We start from the raw sequence: 24,057 nt of genomic DNA on the forward strand, positions 1-24,057 counted from the left end.
TTCATGGAAGCAGAGAAGGGATCAGGCTTCGGGGTGGGGAGCAGGGATGGCCTGTGTTGGTGCCGTGGAAGACATTGTTTCTTTCAGAGGGTGAAGAAGGTGGATTTGATGCCGGGAAGCTAAGCAGTTGCCTCTCCCCTGCTGTATCTTGAGAAGACTTAAAAAAGTGAGCTTAGATGGCAATGCGGGTGAGCTAGCCAAATAACTTCCAGACAGACAGGCAGATGGGCGCTGTTCCCTCTTCTTGTTAAGGGTTTTTCATCCAAACCCAAGCTACAAGTATAGTAGGGGGTGAGCTCCCTGTGATGTGTAGCATTCAAACAGAGATTGGGTAGCCCCTTGTCAGGAATTCCTTTAGAGGGTTCCTGGAAAGAGCTGGGCTAGATATTCTTTGAGAACCTTCTAACTCAGAGGTCTGATGATTCTGCTAGGAGGAGAGTCTGGAACCAAAGGGGGCTCAGAGGACACCAATCCCTAACTCTAAGGGGTAAAGACAGGGGACACAGAACAGATGTCAGAGGGGGCTGACTCGGGCCCCAATAAAGCCGTGCAGAGCTGGCATGGGGTGGGGCGGGTGGGCACAGACATCAGCAAGCTGGCGCTGGGCAGGCGGGCCAGGCAGGGAGATTGGCTGGGTTGGCGGAGGAACTATGGGTCAGTTGTCCGGAGGTGGCGTCCAAGGAAAGTGAATAGGAGCAGTGTGCACACCAGCACCCGTGCCGTGAGCTTGCCCCCCGTGACTCTCTGCTCCGTGACTCTCTGCTCCGTGACTAAATGACAAGCAAAACCTTGAAGTGCCACCTCCCAGTAGGAGCTCTCACTTCTACAGCAGAGTGAGGTCCTTGAACTATGAAGTCCCGTTGCTCTAGAATTAAGATCAAAAGCCTTAGTGTGGCCTTTAGGCCCTGCACGACCTGGGCCCTATCCACCCCCGGCCTTGAGCTATGATCCCGAGTGCCCTGTTCTCTCCAGACACCCTGGCCCTCTGTCTTGTCCTAGGAAGCATGGTACGCCTTCCTCTGGCCTATCCATTACACTGTTTTTGCTGCAGGAGCTACCCCCTCACTCAACTCCATGATGAGTCCCTTCACTGGATGATCCCACCTATTCTAAGAAGTTCAGTTCAAATGTCAGACTGGTTTCTCATAGCCTTGTGTGTCCCTCCTTTCCAGCATCTGCTACACTTGTACTTAAATGACTGTGTTGTTTAACATCTGAATCCCCCGCTAGATTGCAAGCTCAGCGGAGGTAGGACTGTGTCCCATCTTTCCTCACCAGGTCCCCACCATCTAGCCCAGAGCCTGACAGAATGAGCTAAGGGAGTATTTGTTGAAAGAAAGAAGGAAAAGGGGGGAAGAGGGAAAGGAAGGGGAGCGGAAGAGAAGGAAGGGGAGGGGAGGGGAGGGGAGGGGAGGGGAGGGGAGGGGAGGGGAGGGGAGGGGAGGGGAGGGGAGGGGAGGGGAGGGGAGGGGAGGGGAGGGGAAAGGAAAAGGGAAAGAAGGAAGGAAGGAAGGGAGGGAGGGAGGGAGGGAGGGAGGGAGGGAGGGAGGGAGGGAAGGAGGAAGGAGAGGGAGGGAGGAAGGAGAGGGAGGGCAGGCAGGCAGGAAGGTCCCTGAGAAACTTAGCATTCTTAGCAATAGAAAGATGATAAAACGAGGAACATATTTAATTAAATCAAGCACATAAATAGAGGCCCATATGTCAAGGTTCTATTTGTTCTGTGACAGTGTAAAACCTGCACGTTTATTATCAGGATGGAAACAACAAACAAACACAAAACCACATGCACCTGCTGGTGATGAGACCTTCTGTCACTTCATCAGAGTGAGCCCCTCTGTGAATTCTATCCAGTTAGGAGGAGTAGGTGGGCCCTCAAGTGCAGACAGACCTGGTCTGGGTGCAGGAATTGGCACCCAGAAGCCAAGCTGGAGGTAGGAACCAGAGGCAAGGAGATCAGGGGTAGATTAATTATCTCCTTCATGCCAAGCACTGGGCTTGGTGGTTGGCTTGTTTAAATCTGAAAGTTTGTGAGGTAGGAACTGTTACCCCCATTTTACAGATGAGGAAACTGAGTTTCCGATGGGTTGGGGAATTTGATTAGTGTCACACAGTTCCATTCCCACAGAAGGTCTAGGCACAGAACTTCAATTTGTACCCAGACCCTCCAGATCCCAACAACCATGCTCATTTCTCCCTGTAGTTTCTCTGAACCAGAGGCACAGGCACCGTGGTTAGAAGCTGTGGGTACAGTACTGGCTTTGGAAGTCAGGGCTTCAATGGGCAATGCCGGCTATTTTTGTTTTGCCTCACAGTCCCCCCCCCCCCCCGTTGTGGTAACACATCCCTCTTTCTAGTAGGAAATCCATTTTGTGAGGTTCTGGTGAGCTGACCCTGCCAAAGGTAAACACATGCCTGTGAGAACACCCATTCCTACCTCCACAGCTACCAGTCCCGGAATAGGCATGTGATCAGGCAGGGCCAATCAGAGGCCTTCCCTGGATTTTTGTGCCAAATCTATTTGGAAAGATGGCCTTTCCTAAGGTGGTACTAAAGGTGTAGAAAACAGAATTGGGGCTGTCATGGGACACCTTTCTTGCCACATGGAGAAGGTCAGCTGGGGACTGAAACCAACAGAGAAAGGGAAGCAGAAAAGAGATAGAAGGGGAGGGCGCCCTGAAGACCTTGACTGAGCTTTGAACCCAGCCATGCCTGAATTGCCCTGGGATTTCCCAGATACACAAGTTAATCCATCCTTCTTGAGAAAGGTAAGCACGCCAGGATGGAGAAGATGAGAGGTGGCCTGGGAGCTCAGCAAGGCCTGGCTCTATCCAGCAAGATGAAAGGGGACAGGGAGGGGAGGGGAAACAGTCTTCCAGCTCCATTTGGTGCCATCCTTGTCAGCCACCCACCACCCTGCCGTGTGACTTTGTGCCCAGGGTGTACTTCTCTGATCAGGCTTGCCATCTGCGGAGGGATGTGCTCATTTGCAAAACCACACTAGAGACTGCTTGTTCCTGGGAAACTGGAGAAATGGGACATTTTCCAGTGAAATAAATATAAAGAGATCTTTCCCGTTATGGAGAGGGAGGAGGGACCACACATTTAGCGAGTACCTGTGTGTCGGGCACACACCCTGGTGCCTTACCTGCTTCGTTGTAAGTGACTAAACTGAAGGTAGGAGTGCAGCACCTGATGCTCAGTGTATATCACTCACTCAGAAAGGACGTATTTTTGGAATGAATGAAACATTTATCCCAATGAATCATCACAAGAGTGCAATGAGAAGAGAGTAAGAGATGAGGAAACTGATTCTCAGAGAGGGTCAGAAACCATCAAAGCCAAAGAGTCGGTAAGCGGCCAAGGCAGAATTCAAGGCCCATCTTTCAAGCCTGAGAACTTGCATTCTTGCCATTGCCCTAGACGGACAGAAACCATCGCCTCTGCATTACACGCCCACGGTGGGGGCCTCTGGGAACCTAGAACAGAGCAAATAGAAAGAACGGGTTGAATTATATGACTTATGTAAATGAGATTGAAATCATTAGAGGATGAAGGATGTGTAATTGCTACCATGGAAGAGAAAGCACCCCGAGGGGGGCATGGCAGCAACCAGATCGGGGCTAAGGAGGACTGGGGTGGGAGGGGGGGAGGAGAGGAGCCCCTGTTGAAACAGGAAGTGATGGAGGGGGGCTTGGAATGAAGGCTTTATTTGAAACTGTCGCCTTTGAGGATGGAGTGCTTCTCGAGCATGGAGAGAGAAGCCGGGAGATGGCAGTGGCCAAGAGCGCCTGAGACTGCCAGAGGAGAGTGTGTGTGTCTGCTCGAGGCAAGGGAAACAAGGCAAGAGGGACAGCAAGAGAGACTTAGGGTAGACAAGGGGGGGGGCTTGCTTCAGGGCCAGAGTAAGGGGGCTGTGGGCTGGGTGGATGAGCCGACGGCAGACTGTGAGGGAGAGCGGGTGTGGGAAAAAGGCTGCCGGTCCAGCGCTGGGTTGGATCCCAGCTCGGCCTGTCCCTGTGTCACCCTAGGTTACTTCGTTCTGAGCCTCCACTGGCATCTGAGAATCAGCACGGTCCTTCCCCAAGCCTGGTACAAAAGTGGGTATAATAGAAAAATAGCAGCAAGGGAGCTGAAACCTCCCGCCAGGGGGCCTCTCCTTCAAGTGGGGCTGGGCTTCGGGGCAACTTTCTACTTGCAGGGAACCCTAGAGGGGAAAAACGGGAAGGGGGCCTGAAGCCCAGTAACTTGACCCTTGAGCAGTGTCTAAAACACTTATTTGAGACTTTTGAAACTTTTTTTAGGCGGGGAAAAATAAATTCTAACTTCAAAGCCTCCTTGTTTTCTGTGTTGGAAGAAGGAAAGTCTTAACTTAGTCTTTGGAGCACAAGCCCCTCTTGTTTTGGGAGAAACACTTCTAAGGGCCTTGGCTGACCAGGGGTTAGACCGGATCTTCTTCTGGAGCGGTCCAGAGTGGCCAGAAAGGGCTGCCTTGAATGTGCACAGATGGAATTGTGCTCGGTGGTGTTATCTTCAGGGACAAGACCCTCAACGCACCCTGTTTGGTTGGTAGATATGGACTGTACTGCTTGGAAAAGCATTTGTTCCTGGGAGAAATATGCATGTACATGTACATGTGTAAGTGTGAGTGTGTGTGCGTGTGCGTGTGCGTGTGCGTGTGCAGGGGAGTGTTTTCTGTCCCCCGGGGATCAGGCCCATATTCACAGGCAAGGTGCAGAGGCCCATCCTCATTTCCCGTTGGTGATGGAAGCCATCGGGACTGGGTACGGAGTGCTGAGCCCCCTGGTGTCATTCTCGAAGGAGAAGGGAACCCTTGGCTTTGGTCATGTATGGTTGCGGACACCTGAATTTTCCTAGCTTGTCTTGGGAGTAAAGTTTTATCTCTCAGAGTGTCACCGGACAGGGACCAGCAGGAGCGGGGCTGCCTCAGGCTGATCTGTAGTGTGTGGGTTCTTGACTTCGTGTAGGAAAGATTTTATAAAACGAGTCCAGGCAATTCTGTTAAAGCTGGGGACAGTGAAACAAGGAAGGGCTTAGGTAGAAGAAGCAACAGGCGAGCCTAGGCGGGGCTGCTTTGGCTCTCTAGAAAAGTTACAGGAAAGAAGTGAGCCAAGGCGGGGCTGCTGTTAGTTCACTGGAAAGTCAGAGAAAAGGGGGGGGGGCTTGGAGACAGGCTCAGGGGGTTAGCCCAGGGCAAGCTGCCACTGCCCATTGCTCCTTTGGTTGCAAGTCTCGTGGGGATCCTTAGAGTCTAGGAGAAATAAAGTAGAAAGTTCATGCCTGCACTGGCATTTTTTATGTCTCTTCTGTGGGCAGGAATCTTAGGGGAGATCTCAGGGGAGTGTTTCAGTAAAATATTCATCAGCTTTCCAGGTGTGTTCTTTAATATGCTGATAAATTAAAATGAGTGTATGTGGAGTTTGGGGTCACTCTCTGGTCAGCTTCACTGCTTTACTGTTATCTTGAGTCTGTCTGGCTCTAACAAGATTTTTGTTATTTGTTCCCCTGACTTCATCTGTCCTTGGGTGTGGCCGGCACTAAGGGCACTAATTGGGTCTCTGTCCTCCATCTCCCTGACCAGGGTGATTTAAACTATGTATTCTCTGATTAGGGAGGAGAGGTGTAAGCCATTTGCCCTCAAGTGTCCTTGGTTAGGGAAGGGAAGGCCTTGCGATTCACTAACTGGCTGTAAATTGGTCAAATTGTTTGGCCTTGTTTAATTATCTTGTCTCAGTTTCCCCATTCCACTTGCCCAGGGATTTTCCTAGCTTCTTACTATCCTGCCTCATTAGCAACCAGGCAGTACCTCAACCAGTCACCCCAGAAAAGGGCAAACTTGTGGGCAGAGAATAAACAGCCGAGGCAGAGGGGTTGGAGGTTGGACCTCTCTCTCTGGGGAGGAGGAAGGGCAGAAGCCCAAGAGCCTGAAAGAGCCTAAGAGTGGGGCTGGGGGGGGCCTTGGCCAGGTTTCCCCGTGAGCAGCCCTGGTTAGCTTCCAGGGTTAGGATTGTTTCTCCAACCTTGCAGTTCCCTCCTGCTGTCTCCAAGCCCTCAGCAACACTGGGTTGACCAATACGACCTAGTCTTTGCTATGGGACGTTAAATGGCAACCAGTGTCCGTGCTTGGGACAGGCCTGCAGAGGAGCCAGTGGCCTTCCCCACCCTCCCTCCTCGAGGCCCATGAGACAGCGCAGCCTCATTTCAGGGGAGACTTTCTATCCTTGAGAATGACTTAGTGTAAAAAGAATATCCCAAGTGTGGGGCAGATGGAATACTACTCAATAATAAAAAGTAATGAATCACAGATACATGTGACAATTAGGATGGATCTCCAACACATGCTCTGCTGAGGGAAGGCAGCCTTGCACAAGAGTCTGATTCCACTTCCTTCACACGATTCTCAAGAACAGGGAAAGTTAGTCACTAGCGATGGACATCAGAACAACGGTTGCTCTGGGGAGAGGGGAATGGGCTGGAAGAGGGCACCAGGGAACTTTCTGAGTGATGGACAGGCTTTGTACCTTGACTTGCGTGGTGGTTACATTGGATAGTACTTTAAAAATCTAAATTGTTTTACTGTATGTAAAGTATACCTCTATACAAAAAATATATATAATTTTAAAATATTTTAAAGACTCAAGTTCTGAAAGACAGACGAAGGGAGAGATGCATCTATTATGCGCAGTCCTTAATTATTTGCAGTACATTTTTATATCCATGGTCCTGGTATCCAAAGTCCTTACCCGAGTGTCTACTTTCTCACCAAGTTCTCTCCATACTTTTCCTCTCCTGGGTCCCTCGGCTCCAGCCCCACTGACCACTTGCTGTTCCTTAAACAGGCCAGCCACGTCCCCATCTCAGGACCTTTGCACTTGCTGTTCTTCTGTCTGGAATCCCCTTCTCCCGGAGTCTGTTACTCCTCCACTTCCTCAGTGTTCTGCCTGAACGTCACCCTGTCCGAGGGCAGCACGCAAGCCCTCCCTCCTTGCACTCTCTGCCCTCTCTGCTTTACTTTCCTCCGTGACCCTCATCACCACCTGACACTGCGCACATGCATTTGCTCACTGTCTGTCCCCTCTGTGAGAATGCAGCTCTACGAGGCAGGGGCTTTGTTTTATCCACAGCTGTAATCCCAGCACCTAGAATAAAGTGCTCACTAGACATCTGTTCAGTGTTTGGTCTTAGTGGGCTCTCAGAGCAACCCTGGGAGATTTTTGGAGATGGTAAAGTTTAAAAAGGATTCATTACTCTATAAACTTGTTCTTTATAATGATTCTAAACAACAGGCCCAAACAATAGTCAATAAAGGTGAGTTCTTGTATCTTCCAAGCCTTTCTCCAGGGTGTATAGGCACGGATTTATCATTGTCCCCATTTTTAAGTTGGGAAAATAAAGTTTTGAATGGTCTAGTGACTTTCCCAAGAACAGCCTCCAAGTGGCAGATCTCAATGTTGAGTATGGGTCTTTTGATCCCAAATGGACCTTAATGTGACAGCAGCCATCAGTTAAATGCCAGGCTATACCATGGAAGGCAGAGGTGTTAGCACAGGGACTGATTTGCTGACCACTAATGGACACCAGCCAGGTAGACTCCCCTCCCCCAATGTCACACAGTGGGGTCAGGGGCAGGGAGGAGCTGTTGATTGAAGGCAGCCAACTGGAGAACAAGCATGTGCCATAAAGTCTAACATGCAAATTCTCCAGGATGGAAGACACATATCACTGTGAGTAGAATGAATGAAGGAGGTGGGTGCTAATAGTGGACCCATCTTGGTATCTGGCCAGCTTGTAGCACATCCCAGCTGGCCTCTGACTTCCTCTTACTACCCTGTTAATACTGAATGACTGACCTACTCCCCAAGTTCCTCTAATAACTACCCTGCAGGTCAAATGCTCCAGACCTCTCTCTCTCCACCTGCCCTGGACCTGGGACTCTCCTCCCAGGCGTGCTGATTCAGCAGGCCCAGCCTGACCAGGTTCTTGGAGGTTCATTCCCAGTCCAGATCCTGAGAGGCCATCTAACATCTAATCATGGAAACCCCAAAGCTGGAGAGGGTGGGGAGCTCTGCAGTGCAGGTACAAGGTGGTCATCTTGTCCTAAATCTGAGATTTGTCAATTCTAGCGGAAGTCACACCCCTTTGGTAACCTGAGCAAAGCTGTGGATCTTTTCCCCAAGGAGAAGCACATTCACGCAAGAATTTAGAGGGGTCCTGCCTTCCCTGAAGCCCATCCACAGAAAATAGGCTGGGGACACCTGCTTTAAGTATTCAAGCATCCTATTTTTCAGAGCCTTTGTTATAGTCCTTAAAACATTCCAATGCTCTGAAGTTTTCCACCCTTTAGATGACTGGGGGTGCTTCCCCCTTAATTGCAGGCGAGTTAGTGTTAGAATAAGACAGATCTAATGGTAAATGAGCCTTAGGACTCGTCTGGCAGAATGAAGGGGAAAAGAATAGCTCGAGTCTCGTGTTTTGCCAGAAGGAGAAGGAACACGACGTCCTCACGCACGAGGTTTGTTCTAAACTTAGCTGGTTCCCGTGGTTCCAAAGTTGGCAAAATGCGCTCGGTGCCGTCCTAATAAACACGCTGTGGCGCCATGACTCACTGAGACAGCAGCCGTGTGCGGGATGTGGCTCCTTCAACCAGCCCGACAAGGGACCGTGGTGGCTGAGACACCCAACCCAGCAGAGACATCCAATGTTGGGGTGACAATGGCCTGGGCTTTGGGCTGCCCTAAAGAGCCCAAGAACTCTTCGCACAGAGAAGGGGGAAAGAGGCCTGGGGGTAGCTGCAGAGCAAAGGGGAGGACCTGGTGAGGTCACACGGTGAAAGAGGAAGCCACCTGGGGAACTTCATCTGATGGGACTCACAAACCATCAGGGCACGCAATAAAGGAGGAAATGGGGCCATGTGGGTACACCAACTCACCTGAGGAGGATGGCATTCCTAGATGCCAAGGGTTTCCCTCTCTGTGACCTTACACATCTGGGCATTAATAGAAGGTGGCTTCTAGAAGGAGAGACAAGTAAGGCTCTTCTGCCTGCCTGGCCCTGGTCAGGCTCTGCTGAAAGCTTGCTGTCAGCTCAAGGCTCTGCATTCCAGGGGAGGTGGGCAGTTTCAAGGGGTGGATAGACTTGGGGTCACCATTGAATGGGAACACTGAGACAAATGAGCATGGTCACTGTCTCCAGGGAGCTGCTCTCCGGTTTGTCAGATCCCTCTGCAGAGGCCGGAACGACCCTGCAGGACTGCGAGCCACGGGCTCAGGGAGGTGGGGAGGGGCCTTCTGGCGCCAAGTGGGTACTGAGGGTTCCTTGCAGAGATTGAGAAGAGTGTTCATCTGAGCAGCAAGTTGAAGCTGCAGCTGGGAAGGGGAGCAGCCCGGGCATCGTACAGCAGCAGGTGTGAGAAGTGAAGGGGGTCTGGGACACACGGCCCACGCCGGGTGGGTAAGGAACAGGAAAGGTGCAGAACATGGGCCCTGAACAAGGCAGGAATCTGTAAGCTCGCTCTGAGTGGGGAGTGGACTCCTGACACCTGAGGAGGTCAGAAGGCCCAATGAGGTGAGCTCTGCCTGGCATCATAGCAGAAGCATTAGTCACCTTCCATGATGCCCTCAAGAGAGAACTGAGACTAACGGAAGAGCTTGCAGAAGTCAATTCAATATAAGGAAGGGCTTCTCACAGCCACACCACAGCTATTGAGCAACAAAATGGAAAGTAGTGAGCTCCCTGGCCCTAGAAGGCTTCAAGCAGTTCTGCTTGGTGGAAAGAGTAGAGAGCAGATTCGAGCACCAAAGTCCCTTCAGACCTTAACTCTCTTTGTCTTGGATTCCTCCAGAAGCCTTGTTGAGACAGAAGAGCAGAAATTTATTTCTCCTTTTCCAAAGTAGGAAAACCGAGACCCAGACTGAACGCTGCGCCCAAGGTCACAAAGAAAGGCAGCAGAACTGGGAACAAAACCCACATCTGCTCCTTCCCAAGCCCCAGACTTTCCCATCTGCTTTCCCAACTGGTGTCCCGGCCTGCGCTATTTTGGGCTGGCTCCCCCTCCAGCACAGAGGACGCCTATGGGCCAAGCATGGCACTGCCTGCTGGCTCCAGGTGAGGCTGGTAGAGGGCACCAAAGGACCTGGACTCTGCTCCGGTCATAAAGGGGGAGAAAAACATGCTACGCACTTACCCAGCCCTGGCTATGTCTCTGCACCCTCAGGAGGAAATGTAATGTGCAGGCCATTGACTCACTCTGTCTCTGGCTCTCTTAGCAAAGAAAACCATACTGACTTCACTGGGGGGAAATTAAAGATCTACAGGTGAGCCTTGTCCTCCGGGCCACCAGGGAGACCCAGTTTAGGTCTTTGTTTCCCAGGTAAGTTCCTTAGACATCAGTCCTTCCAAAAGCTCCTTGAGGGAAGGCTTGTGTGTGTGTGTGTGGTGGGGGGGGGGGCTTTGTAACAGCTTTATTGAGATATAATTCACAGACTATACAATCTACACATTTAAAGTGAACGATCTTAGAGTATTTTTATCATTTCTAAAAGAAACTCCGTTCCCTTCAGCTATCACCATCTAATTCCTCAACTCCCCAGTCCTAGGCAACCACTATTCTATCTTCTGTCCCTATGGATTTGCCTACTCTGGACGTGTCATGTGAATGGATTCATATAATATGTGGTTCTTTGTGTCTGGCTTCTTTCATTTAGCCTACACTTGGCAAACTGTGTTCTCAAAGTCCAGCCATCTTGTAGCACGTGTCAGTAGTCCATTCATTTTATGGCCAAATAAAATCCCATTGATGGGTATACCACACTTTGACTGTGTATGTTTCAGTTGGTGGACAACTGGGTTATTTCCACCTTTTGGCTATTATGATTGAGGAAAGGTTTTGTGTTCAAATAAATTTAGGAAGTGATGCCGGCTCCACCTCCCTCTTGGAGATCCACAATGTCCCTTAGCACAGTAAGGCTCTGAGAAGTCCTGTAACAAAGCCAAGTGTTTAATCTTTCCTCAATCTAGACTTCCCTCACAATCCTTCACACAGAGAATCCCAGGAATTTGTGTGTCAAGGTGCACACATAGAAAAACAGTGACCTGGCTGAAGAAAAGCTGCCAACAGACCCATTACATCGATTTCATAGCTCAATAGTGGATCATAATCTGAAGTTTAAAAACCACTAAGCTTACAGACTGGGGACAATATTCGCAAAATATATATCTGAAAACGGCTGCATGCAACATATTTAAAAACTGTTACAATTTTTTAAATTAAAAAAAGGAGAAGAATTAAAAAAAAAATGGCAGAAGATTTTAACAGGCACTCACAAAAGAAGATACATTAATGGCCAATAAGCACCCGAAAAGGCACTTGAGTCGTCAGGAAGTGAAGCACCGCTTCACCCACCGGAATGGCTGCGGTGAGAAACAGCTGACAATCCCAAACGCTGGAGGGGGTGCGGAGCCACTGGAGCAGTCCTAGGCTGTTAATGGGACTGCAGAATACCACAGCCACTTTGGAAAACAATATAACGGCATCTTATACAATTAAACACATATTACTATATGACCCTGCGATTACGCTCCTAGGTATTTACCAGGGAGAAATTCAAACATATGTCCATGTGACGATTAACACAGCGATGTTCACAGCAGCATTAGTCACATTAGCCAGAAACTGCAAACAAATGTCCATCAGCAAGTGAAGGAACAGATCTCAGCACACGCACACAAAGGAATACACTGGGCAACGAAAGGAATGAAACAGTAACACGTGCCACGTCATGTACCAACCTCAAAAACATCGTGCTCAGTGAAATCAGTCAAACACGAAAGACTCCAGAGCGTCTGATTCGGTTTATATGAAATCCTGGAACAGCCAAAAGCATAGTGAAGCAGGCAAATCACGGGGGAGTGACTGCAAAGGGCTCCAGGACACATTCAGGGTGATGATAACGGAACTGTGACTGTGTACAATTAGCAAAACTCACCCAACTCACACCGAAAATGAGTGCCTTTGACTATATATAAATTGTACTTCCATAAAACTGTTTTTAAGGCTTTGAAGATAGACTAGCTAGGGAGAGCGTAAGCCAGGCCGAGGCGTTTGCACCGCGCCAAGCCCATGCCCAAGAGCCCTGGGGAGCCATGCAGGGTTTGCAGCAGGGGAGTCTCATGAGCCAGCATGTGTTTAGAGCAATCACTCAGGCCATTGTGTGGAGGAAGGAAAAAAGGGCCTGAACTGGAGCGGTCCAGAGGAGCTAGGGCAGAGGGCTGTTTAGGAAATAGAAGAGGCTCTGAAGACAGATTCGAATGGAGTGGGAAGGGGGCTGGGATGTGATGGGGGGACAGAGAAAAGACCTAATGCATCTAACGTCGCTGCCTTAGCAACCGGGTGGATGACAGTGTCTTCAGAAGGCAATCACGTTTGGTGGGAAAGAGGACAGTTCGGGCTGGGATTTCTTGAGTCGGAGGGGCTGTGGGCCATCCTGAAAAAATGTTGGGAATGGGAGTTTTTATTGGTCCAAGGCTCAGAAGGGAGATCTGGGCTGAATGCAGAGCCTAGGAGTCATAGCGAAGCCTTGGGGAAGAAAGAGAGCCTCGGGGAGGGTGGGACGTACAAGAAAAGGGATTTAAGAACACCATCTGATCTTGGGGGACATTGGTATTTAAGAGTGAGTTGGTGAGAAGGAATGGAGAGAATGTGGCCAGCGAGATCAGAGGAAGACAGGAGGGTGGAGTGTTACAATAACAGCAAGGTCAGCAAGGTGAAGTGTCACAGAGCCAGCCTAGGGGAGGAAACCTGAGAAAGAGGACAGGAGAGCGGGGACAGGGATTTGACTGAAGGAGACGAAAGGATAAATAATGAGGAAGGGAAGGCAGGGGGTATAGACTTTCTTTGAGAAAGTTAAAGAAAAGAGAGAGGGGGGTCTGTTCCTTGAGGAAAATAGTGTCACAAGATGAAGAGGTGGGACAGGAGCAAGAGCCGGCAGCAGGGTGGTCAGGAGCCCTGTCTCCGGTCTCACTGCCAGCTTCCCTCACGCGGAGCAGAAGCAACCTCTTTTTTGGCAATTGTTCTGCCCTTACTCATGCTTGGATTAACAGCAAATTCTCATTTCCTTGCCGACTCATTTCCCACCCTTCAGGGAACCTGGAAGGAGGCCCTGATGTCTTGGCTGCCCCCTCCCCTTCCGAGCAAGTGGGGGGGGGGGCTGCAGATGGTTCCCAGCAGGCGCATCTAGGAAGAGCCCAGGAAGCACAGTGAGACCCGGAGGCCACCAGGCCAGGCCCCCCCACTTGGGGATGAGTAAAAACCGAGACCCAGAGAAGGGCCTTTGGTTTGCCCAAGGCCACAAAGCTGGCTGTTCCCACGCGACTGCACAGCCCCTCAGTGGCAGGATTCCCAGAGGCCTGGGTGGGATGGTGATGCCCAGCCAGTCTTCAGAACCCAGGAGACACTAACCCACCCAACAGGACCTCCAGCTGGAAGGACCTCGAGAAAAGGCAGAGATAATAAAATGAGTCTCCCGTGACTGGCTGGCCAGTTGCCCTGATAGCTGGCCTGGGGGAGGGGCAAGGCCTAGCCCTGGGCCTCTTGCCAGGCTCCCTGAAAGGTAGGAAATGAATCGGCCTGGAAAGCGGAATCCACTGTTATCCTAGGTGTGAGGAAAGGCAAAACAGTGGCCAAACGAGGCTGCTTCTGCTCCAAGTAGCAGGAAGGTTTGTGAGGGAAGCTGGCACTGAGACCAGAGCCAGAACTCCTTACCTACTTGCTGCTGTATGGCTCTGTGACCCTGAACAACCTACTTAACCTCTCAGGGCTTGGAAATCCCACCCATCGCCTTCAACAAACTCATGTTCCTTGGCCCATTCATTCACTCATTCATTCACTCAGTTATCCAAGAAGCATTTCTCAACATCTACTCCCTTGGTGGGAAGAGCTAGGTTTTGGAGTCAGACACCCGAATTCAAATCTCCATCTGCCACTTATGAGCTATGTGACTTTGGGCAAGTCATTTAATCTCTATGAGCTTCAGTTTCCTCATCTTCACAATGAGGGTAAGAATACTTACCTCACAAGGTAGATGTAAGGCTCCCAGCAGGCTCAACTAGACAAATGAGAGCTTTTAATAAATGCTGAACACAGCAGCTATAAGTAGACAGCACCTGACAGCCTGATGCTGTTGAAGATGACCTGCGAAGCCCAAGCCAGGGCCTGGATCATAAAAGGGGCTCAAGAAATCGAACTTGCTGTTATTGTGTCACTGTTGACATTAATCATAACACAACAATGTGTAAAGTGCTTAACGTGCTTCCTGATGTGGCAGCTCCTCAAGAAGTGGTTGCTATTATGCATTGATTTCAGTGATGGCATCGTGATACGAAGGTGCTCAATGAGTGTGAGTTTTCTCCCCATCAACACAGACCTCAGAACATCCTGGCTCTAGCGAAGTGTCCATGGTCATCTAGGATAGAGTTAGGCATCTTTGGGTGCCAGTGCAGGGTGCCTGTAAATGCCAGGGTCCTGTGGAAGCCTCCACCCAGGGTACCTCAGGACCCAGATCTGTCCCACAGCTGCTGCTGGAGGAAACATCTTTCTTTCAAACCGCAAGTCTTGTTCCAGACTACCCCACCCCACCCCACTCCATGTTCCTCCGCCCAGGAGCAAGCTGGACTCTGCTCTTTCTGCCCAACATTTATATTCCCAGCTATTTATAACCCAGGCTTAGAGCCGCCAGGGCTGGGCCGAATGCGCGGTGAGAAATCTGGCCTACCATCTAGTGAGCAGCCCCAGAGGCCCCTGGCGCCCATCAGAGCATTTTATTTTCCAAACTATCTCTTTGGCTTTCTTTCTCCTCCCCTGGCTCCCTCTGGGCACCATCCAGTATCTATCCCAATAACTATTTTAGAGTCAGGTGGGCCATGGAGTCCTGGCCTGTTTGTGGCCCTGAGGTGCTGTGCTCCTCTTTCACTAAGTGGGAAGGTGGCCCTGACTGCCTGCTGGGAAGTGGAGGAGATGACCAGCAATATATAATAGCTTGGGGGGGGGGGGTAGTGATGGAAGGGCCAAGGGAGGGCAGAAGGGCACTGTGCTGTCTGTAGTACCAGATAGGGGAGTGGGAGAACCAGAAGCCAAGTGATGAGCACAGGTGCTGGAATCCCAGATCTTCTGCTTCCTGTCTGTGTGCCCTTGGATAAGTTACTTAACTTCTCTGAGTCTCCATTTCTTACCCTGTAAAGTCCGGAAGAAATCCCACTGTAGGGCCACCATCAGAGCTGAGAAAATGTTTGAGGAGCTCCACAGCTCGGTGCCTGGCACACAAGTGCTGTGCCTGTCTTCCTTTGACCTCCCCCGCAACACCGCTGCCTGGACCACCGAATGCCAAAAGATCTGAATCCATTGCTCCTCATGCTTTCCCCAGGATTTGCCATTGAAAGGGAGATCAACTTAAGAAAAAAAGCCTTGGCTGGGGATGCCCCACCTAAACCACCTGATTTGGAGCTGGTCTATTCATCAAGGGCAACAGCAGCCCCAGCTTGAGCAGGAGTGACCGCAGAAACCCAGGCCTGTGAGGAGGAGATCTGACCGGGGAGAGTGGCCACAGGAGAAAACTGAGGGCTGAGGGCCGGGCCTGATCCAAGGACCTCTTTGCCAGCTATGGGGAGACATGGGCTCCAAGTGGCTTTGTGCCAACATCAAGACATGGCATGAGAAGGCGGATTGGTCCTCCCCACAGGGCTGGAGCAAGAGGGGAGAAAAATAGTGGCACAAGACGCCAGCATGAGACTCAGTTGGGGAGCCCAGAAATCCCTGAAGGGCGTGCTGAACAGAGCTGGATGACGGTCATTACCAGTGAGGCTAGGGAGACAGCCTGAGACTCCTGCTCACGGCCCTTACAGCGCCCCTTGTGGCTGGGTGGCCTGGGAGATGCTTGGCCCAGGCTAAGGGCTGAAATGGGTTATAATATTCATTATACTCAAAGAACAGGTGGACTATGTGTGTGTGTGCATGTAAGCTGTGGGTGGGGGGACTGGATTTAAAATTTATTCCAAATCACTCTGAGTCTCCTTGGGGACTACGAACTCTGGGAGGGAAGGACTCTATCTAGCTTGCTCTGTGTGATCTCCCTAGGGTCTAACGTGCAGCTTAGAATGCTCAGGAATGAATGGATGGATGAATAAATGTTGAGAGAGGGTGGCTTTCAGAGTGAGTCGGCCAGGTTTGGGCAGAGGAACAAGGCTGAGAAGGCCTTGGTCTGCCGTCCCCATGCATTCCCACACCCGGCAAAGCTACAGCTTAGGATGCTAGAGGCAGCTGGTGCGGGGCCTGGAGCATCCCAGCTCTGCTACCTACAAGCTGGGTGGCCTCAGGCTTCTCGTTTAACCTCTTTAAGCTTCATGATCCCCATCTAGAAAAAAGAGACCTTAAGCCTGTCTAGGCAGAGTTTTTTGAAAGTTAAATAAGTTACATGGGTGAAAGTGCATAACCTGGTCAGTGCTCAATGCATGACCACGTCCTTGGCGAGGCAGGGATGGGTGGGCAGACTCGCCCTCCCAGCCCAGCACATTTCTCTGCTTTCTCTTCCTGTCGCAATGCGGTGCCAGCTCCCCAAGACCTGCTGGCAGCTGCTGTGCTGGCGGCTGTCTGCTGGCCCGCATCCAGGCCCAAGCCAGAACCGTCCCGTCCCCCCCCCCCCCAATCCCGGCAGCAACCACTCACTTCCTTCCTCCCCCCCATTCCCACTCCCCAGCCCCCACTCCCACATCCATTCCTCTCCTCTCTTCAGTGACTTCCCCGCCTCTCTTTGTGTTTCTTCCAGACACAGTTCCAGCTTGATGAAGAATAAAGCAGAAGCCCCCTCCTCCCCCCTCTCTCTGCGGCAGTGCTCACAACCCCCTCCCCACGGGCCCCCTGGACTCCAAGAAGCACTCCCACCAGGTGCCGGCTGAGGGCCACTCCTGCCCACCGCCCTGCTCACGAGGCTCAGCCTGGAGGGAAGGGGGGGATTCACCAGCGGGAGAGCACCACTGATTTAGGGAGCAGAGCTGGGGAGCTGGCCTGATCTCCCAGCCCTGCTGCACATCCCAGGTGGGAGCTGAATCCTTCTGGACTTTCTCTTTTCCCACAGACATGGACCCACTCACCCCATTCTAGGCTCTTATGCCACTCAAACTGAGGTGACAGAAACCATCCCAACTAGGGATGTCAGCAGTGTCCTCTCAGCAGGGTCCTGGGCACAGGCCCCTGTGTGCCCCCTCTCTAGGGAAAATATCTCGTGTAGCACCCCATGGTGGCCACCCTTACATCAGGGTAGGAAAACCCCCAGCAGGTCTCATTTATCATTTATGAGAGCTTACTGTATTTCAGACGCTGTGCTTTCACCTTTACGTGAAGTATCTCATTTAATTCTCACCACAACCTTTTGAGGTCAATACCACTGTTTCCTGCCCTGGCTGGGTAGCTCAGTTTCGGGTTCGATCCCCGGTCAGGACACATATAAGAAGCAACCAATAAATGCGTGGATGGGTGGGACAACGAATCTATGTTTCTCTTTAGCACTCTCTCTCCCTTCTTCTCTCCCTCCTGTTAATTTTTTTAAAAAGTCAGTACCTAAAAGAAAAAAATGCCATTGTTTCCCCACCTTTTATGGATAAGGAAACTGGAATGACTTGCCCAAGGTTGCCTGCGTGTCGGAGGCAGGATCGGGACACAGATAACTCTAACTTCAAAGCTGGTGCACTTTAATCACCATCCTTTCTCAAGACAGAAAATGTACTGGCCCGCCCCCCCCAAACAAATAAATAAATAAAATCCCCTTCTTAATTTGGAACGATTCTGTACAAAGGGAAAGCCAGAGACTCTGGAAGTCCCCACCATTGTCACCTAAACTATAAGAAGTTCTTGGTTAGTGAATAGGGGTGGATGACAGATCAGTGTAATGGAAAGTACACGCAGGCGCTGGAACGGGTTAGGCCTAGGTTTGAACGCCAGGTCTTTAGTTTGCTAGCTGGGTGGCCATGAGCTGGGGATGCTACCTCTCTATGCCTTGGTTTGGGGGATTTCTCTTCCAGTATAACCAAGGAAGATTCTACTGAACTGACCCTCCCACAGATAAAACACACACACACGCACAACCTCAAGGCACTGGAACTGTGGATGGGAGTCAACACTTGGAAGAAGGGAACAGCGTGGGGGAGTTACCCATTTTTTATGGCTTTGATCTTGAGAGCAAGCCACAGTCAGCACAGCACAGACAAGCTGCAGTCTCTCTGAGCTGAAGAACCAGAGGACAAAATTCATATCAACCACATCAGCTGGGAAGGGTGGGGGCAGGGGCAGAAAGGAGAGACCCAGGGAGGGAGAATTCCAGATCCTGAATAGATCCCTGAACCACACATGCATGGCAACGACTTCAGCTAAGAAGAAAATAAGACATTTAACAATAACAAAAATAAAAAACAGAACTGAGATTGGGCTGCCATCCAAGAGCAGAGTTTGAAGGTAATTGCCTAATAAAACAAAAAATAAACACATTTTGAGAATATAACAGAATCCAGAGCCCTCACAGCATAGCATGCACAATGTCAGGATATAATCCTGTCCCTCTATAGGTATGTTCTCAGACCACAATGAAATTAAACTAGAAAGCAGTAACAGAAAAATAGCTTTAAAAATTCCAAAGTGCTTGGAGATCAAGCAACATACTTCTAAATAATACAAAGAAGTATTTGAGCTAATACAAATAATAGGTCAAAGAAGTCTCAGGAGAAATGTTAAAATATTTTTGAACAATATGAAAATACAATTATCAAAATTGGTTGGATGCAGCAACAGCAGTGCTTGGAGGGAAATTTATAGCATTGAATGTATATATTGAAAGAAAAGAAGAAAAGAAAGAAAAAAGAGAGAGAGAGAGAGAGAAAGAAAGAAGAAAGAAAGAAAGAAAGAAAGAAAGAAAGAAAGAAAGAAAGAAAGAAAGAAAGAAAGAAAGAAAGATCTAAAATCAAATCAATCATCCAAGTTTCCACCTTAGGAAACTGGAGAAAGAAGGGCAATATAAGCCTAACGCAAGCTGAAGAAAAATAATAAAAATAATAAAAATTAGAGCTGAAACCAATGAAACTGAAAACAAGAAATAAATAGAAGAAATAAATGAAACCCAAAGCTTGTTCTTTGACAAGATCAATAAAAATGATAGGCTAACTAAGAAAAAAGTGTGCACATAAGAGCGCTAATATAAAAAATGAAAGAGGAGTTATCAATACTGATCCCATGGACATTCAAAGGATATTATAAAAGCCCACTACGTGCCCCAGCCAGTGTGGCTCAGTTGGGTGAGCGTCACCCATGCACAAAAAGGTCGCCTGTTCAGTTCCTGGTCAGGACACATGCCTGGGGTGCGAGTTTGGTCCCCACTCAGGGTACCTACGGGAGGCAGCCAATTGATGTTTCTCTCTCTCTCCCTCTCCCTCCCTCTCTCACTAAAAGAAAAAAAAAAAATCAATAAAAACATATTTTAAAGAAAAGGTTGGGAAACACTTCTTTAAAAAAAAACACCAAGCACACAGAACGAAGAATTTGTCTGGCTACTGAATCAAAAACTGGGGAGGCCGGAAGACAGAGGAACCACCCCTCCAAAGTGACAAAGAAATTCTATGTTGAATTCTGCATGCAGTGAAAATATCTTTCAGGGATAAAGGTGACATAAAGACATTATCAGAAACAGAAAACAAAGAATTCCTCAGCCACAGACCCGCACTATAAGACACGCCGGAGGAAGTTCTTCAGGCTGAAGGCAAGCGAAGCAAGGCGAAAACTGGATCTTCAGGAAGGGCTAAGGCGTGTTGGAAATGGTAAATCCCTGCGTAAATAGGTACCATATTTAAAGGACAAATTACAACATCATCTTGTGGAGTTTATCAAGTATGCAGATGTGATACACACGTATGACAATTACAGCGTGAAGGCCGGGAGCGTGGTCGGCGAGGACGGTAAGTGGCTGGCAATGTGGAACAGTGCAATGAACCCTAAGCAGGCTGAAAAAGTAGGGCTGTTGGCTTAGTCCTTTTGGGCTTATAAACAGCATAAATGTATTTCTCACAGTTCTGGAGGCTGGGAAGTCCCAGATCAAGGGGCTGGCGACTGAGTGTCTGGCGAGAGCCTGCTTTCTGGTTCAGAGGCGGTGCCTCCTACCTGCAGCCTCATGTGGGGGACGGGGCTAGGACTCTCTGGAGCCTCTTTTACGTGGGCACTACTCTTATTCATGACCTACTCACCTCCTAACACCTTCCCCTTGGGGGTCAGGATTTCAACATAGAAACTGAGAGTGGGGGGGGGGGGCACAGACATTCAGTCCCTAGCAGATATATATTGTAATCCCTAGAGAAACCACTAAAATATGCAGAAGCAACAGATAAGTTAAAGTGGAATTCTAAAAAATATTAAATAAATCAAAAGAAGACGGGGACGGCGGCTTCCTCGTCTGTAAGTGGGGATCACACCGCCACAGCCACAGAGCTGCAGTGAGACTAAGAGATACTGCAGTGGCCCCTGGGGCTCTGACCAGGCCCTGGAGGAGAAGGAGCAGGAGGCCGTGCAGCTTCACACTCAGCCCAAGAGGAGTGGGCTGATATTAGCCAGTCATAATGGGGGGCACGCTACCCATTCAAATGACCTCGAAGACCCAGGCTAGCTTCTCCTAGAGTGTAGAAGGTCCCTTCTCACCTTCTGATCCTCTGTCTTTCCTCTTTTCCAGCCCCTCCCCCCACACACACCCCCTCTTCACCTAACCAGCCTCCCAGAAAGGGCAGACCAGCCAGTTCTCTACAAGGGGTTTGTCTGATACGCAACCCCATCAGGTCCCCAGTCCCCTGCCACACTTCTGGGCTGGCAGGTGGAACCAGCCTCCCTCCCATGCACCAGCTCTATGCACAAACCCACTTTAGCTGGCCAGGTTCAGGTCCTCCGGAACCAGAACAGCAGTGGTAAGAGAGGAGGGTGCTAGGCTAGAGAGTCCAGAAGCTTCCTCCTCATGCCCCAGGCCCTAAAGCGAGGCTACCTGGGCCCCTGTATCACAAAAAGTCGGGGAAAACAGTTCCTTTGGCTTCTGCCTGAAGATTCACTTCAGTGTGTCCAAATCTGCCTGAGATCCAGCTGGAGATCCTGTAGTAGGCTCAACCAAGTAGGGTGACCAACTGGTCCCACTGTGCCCAGGACTGTCCTGATTTTAGCCTTGAAAGTCCTGCGAGCCAGTAAACCTCTCAGTCCCTAGAAAACTGGGACAGTTGGTAACCCTATGACAGAGGACACAGGACCAGGAGTAGGTGGGGCATAATGGTGGGTCAGCCACTCTGATGGACCCCTGCCCAGGGAGTCCCCAAGGGTTTAGAGCTGGGGAAGATAGAGCTTTGGTTCAGGCCTTTGATGGGTTATGAATTTCCAAGAGAGGACTGAGAAACCCAAAATAGGCTTGTTTCTATAGGGAACTTTGTTCTGGATTCCAAATAGCTAACTTTCCCATGACCTGTGGAAAAAACTAGAGGATGCTAAAACATGATGAGTTTCACAGGAAAAAGAAAACTTCAGAGATAAAAAGCACCTCAAACATTGCATTTTCAGTCTCCACCCATTAACAGCCGAGAAAGCTGAAGCTAATAGTTGAGAAGATGGGCTTTGGAGTCCTTAGCTCAGGGTTAAATCCTCGCTGTCACAGAAGAGGGTTACTGTGGGTGATGGGTGACTCTCTCACTGTCAGTCCTTCAGCCTCTTCGTTGTCTCCTCTAGTCACAGGGGACTCATTACCTCTCCTAGCAACCCCTGCCACAACTGGGCAGGTCTCGTTGATAGAAAGTTCTTCCTTGATTCAGGCCTGCTCTTCCTCAGTTTCACTCCCCCGAGGTTCTTGTCACACAGAATAGATTGAGGACCTTGTCCTCGTGACAGCCTTCAAGTGTTAAAGATGACGTTCATCCTTCCTCACCCAAACCCCCCAGCCCAGCCTTCTCTTCTCCTGGCTGCCTCCTAAAATTTACTGACACCCACTATGTAGAAATCCAGGCAAGAGAGGTTTAGTATCCTACCCAAGTTCACACAGCTAGGTGAAAATGATGTATGTGAACCTACGATTGTCTAGGTCTTTCTGTGGTTCCATGCTTCCAAACCCCTTTGTTAACTCTCTCTCTCCCCCTATATTCATTTCCTAGGGCATAACAAATAACTATAAACTGGGTGGCTTAAAATAATAGAAATGTCTTCTCTTATAGTCCCAGAGGCTGGAAGTCCAAAATCAGGGTGTTGACAGGGCCTTGCTCTCTCTGAAAGCCCTGAGGGAGGGTCCCTCCTTGCCTCCTAGTTTCTGGTGGTTGACAAACCTTTGCATTCCTTGACTCGTGGATGTATCACTCCAATCTCTACCTCCTTCACTTGGCCTTCTCCTATGTGTCTGTCCCTCTTCTTATAAGGATACCAGTCACTGAACTTAAGATCCAACCTAATCAGCACAACTGCATCTTAACTGGATTATATCAGTGAATATCTTATTTTCAAATAAAGTCACTTTCACAGGTACCAGGGGTTAAGACTTGGACATATCTCTTTGGGGGCACAATTTAACACACACAACCAAAAGTGGTAGAAAGTAATCCAGCAGGAGGAAGCTGAATAGAAATTGTGCCTAGGTAATGGACTGTTCACACTCAGGCTATGCTGGAGGCCCAGGCAGGGCCCCAGGGAGAAGGCCTGGCTGCTCCAGGCACAGGGACAGAGCCCCAGACAGGAGCCTGGTTTGTGCTCAGTCACCAGACAGTCTTGTGCTTTCCTGGCTGCTCCATCTGCCCTCGGGCTGGCAGAAGGGATGGCGATGCAGGAGGAGGGAAGGAACCCAGTAGGAGAGGCCAGTAGCTTTCCTTTCGGGCCTATCCTGAGCATGTGCAATGGAGCCGGGTGGGTCACAGCATTGCTCTGCAAGACACCCTGGATCCAGCTGCCTCAAAATTTAATTCATCTTTAAAGCAGCGACTCAGTCTGGAGCTGAAGGGTCCTTGGCAAGGGCTGGAATGACGGCAGGGAGAGGAATTTTTCTGAAAAGGAAAGAGATAGAGGGAGATTCCCAGAGCAAAGAATGCAGCACTTCCTTTTTCCAGAGCCACCAACCAAAATCCAGTTTGTGGAAAGGACAACCCAACATCTTGTGATTTACAAGAAGGCTTCTGAGTAGGGCCTCCAGGCTCCTTCCTGTGTCTAAGGCTGTCCCTGGAGCAGGATGGCCTTGTGGAAAGAGCTACTGGAAGTCAGGCAGACTGGAATTTCAGCCTTCACTCTGCCAGGTGACCTTTGGTGTCACTTAACCTCTCTATATGCCTCATGTCTTTACCTCTAAAACAGACAGACTAGTAAAACTTTGTTGTCTGCTTCTCGGGCTCCCACTCCCCCTTCTTACAACAACACCCTTGATTTTTATTTAGAGGGCACCCCCTCCCCTACTCTCAATCCATGAGGTCTGGGAAGGCCACACACCTCAGTTAGGTGGTCTATTCGGATGGGACATGGAGCCTTTGGTGGCACCTTCAACAACTGGAACATTGCCCTCCTCTGGTAGAGGAAGAGGCTCAGGGACAGACCAGTGACTGAGCTGGTCATCAGGGTGCATTACTCGGGTTTGCAGGAGCTCCCAGAAAAGAGGTCTTTGCTCTCACACTGGCCTTAGAGCTATAGGCGTGTGAGCCTGCAGCCATATGGAGACTGAGAGGAGGACCCAGGGCTGCTGGGGCGACAACGTAGTGCCAACTCTGAGGAAGAACCAAGAGGCAGGGCAGGCTGATCTGGAAGACATTGTTGAATCTCGAATCTAGCCATGCCTGAAGCCAGATCTGACTCCTTGAACTTTCAGGCCCTTTTTCGCTCAAGCCTGTTTGAGTTGAGTCCTGTGTCACTTGGAACAAAAATATCCTAATCAACCCAGATTAATAATACTCACTTCAGCAGGTTACTGTAGGAGTCAACAAAATTAGATCCACATGTGTGTCCTTAGTAGCTGACCCATAGCA

Source organism: Miniopterus natalensis, chromosome 17 (assembly GCF_054644295.1).
Source record: "Miniopterus natalensis isolate mMinNat1 chromosome 17, mMinNat1.hap1, whole genome shotgun sequence".
Taxonomy (NCBI): domain Eukaryota; kingdom Metazoa; phylum Chordata; class Mammalia; order Chiroptera; family Miniopteridae; genus Miniopterus; species Miniopterus natalensis.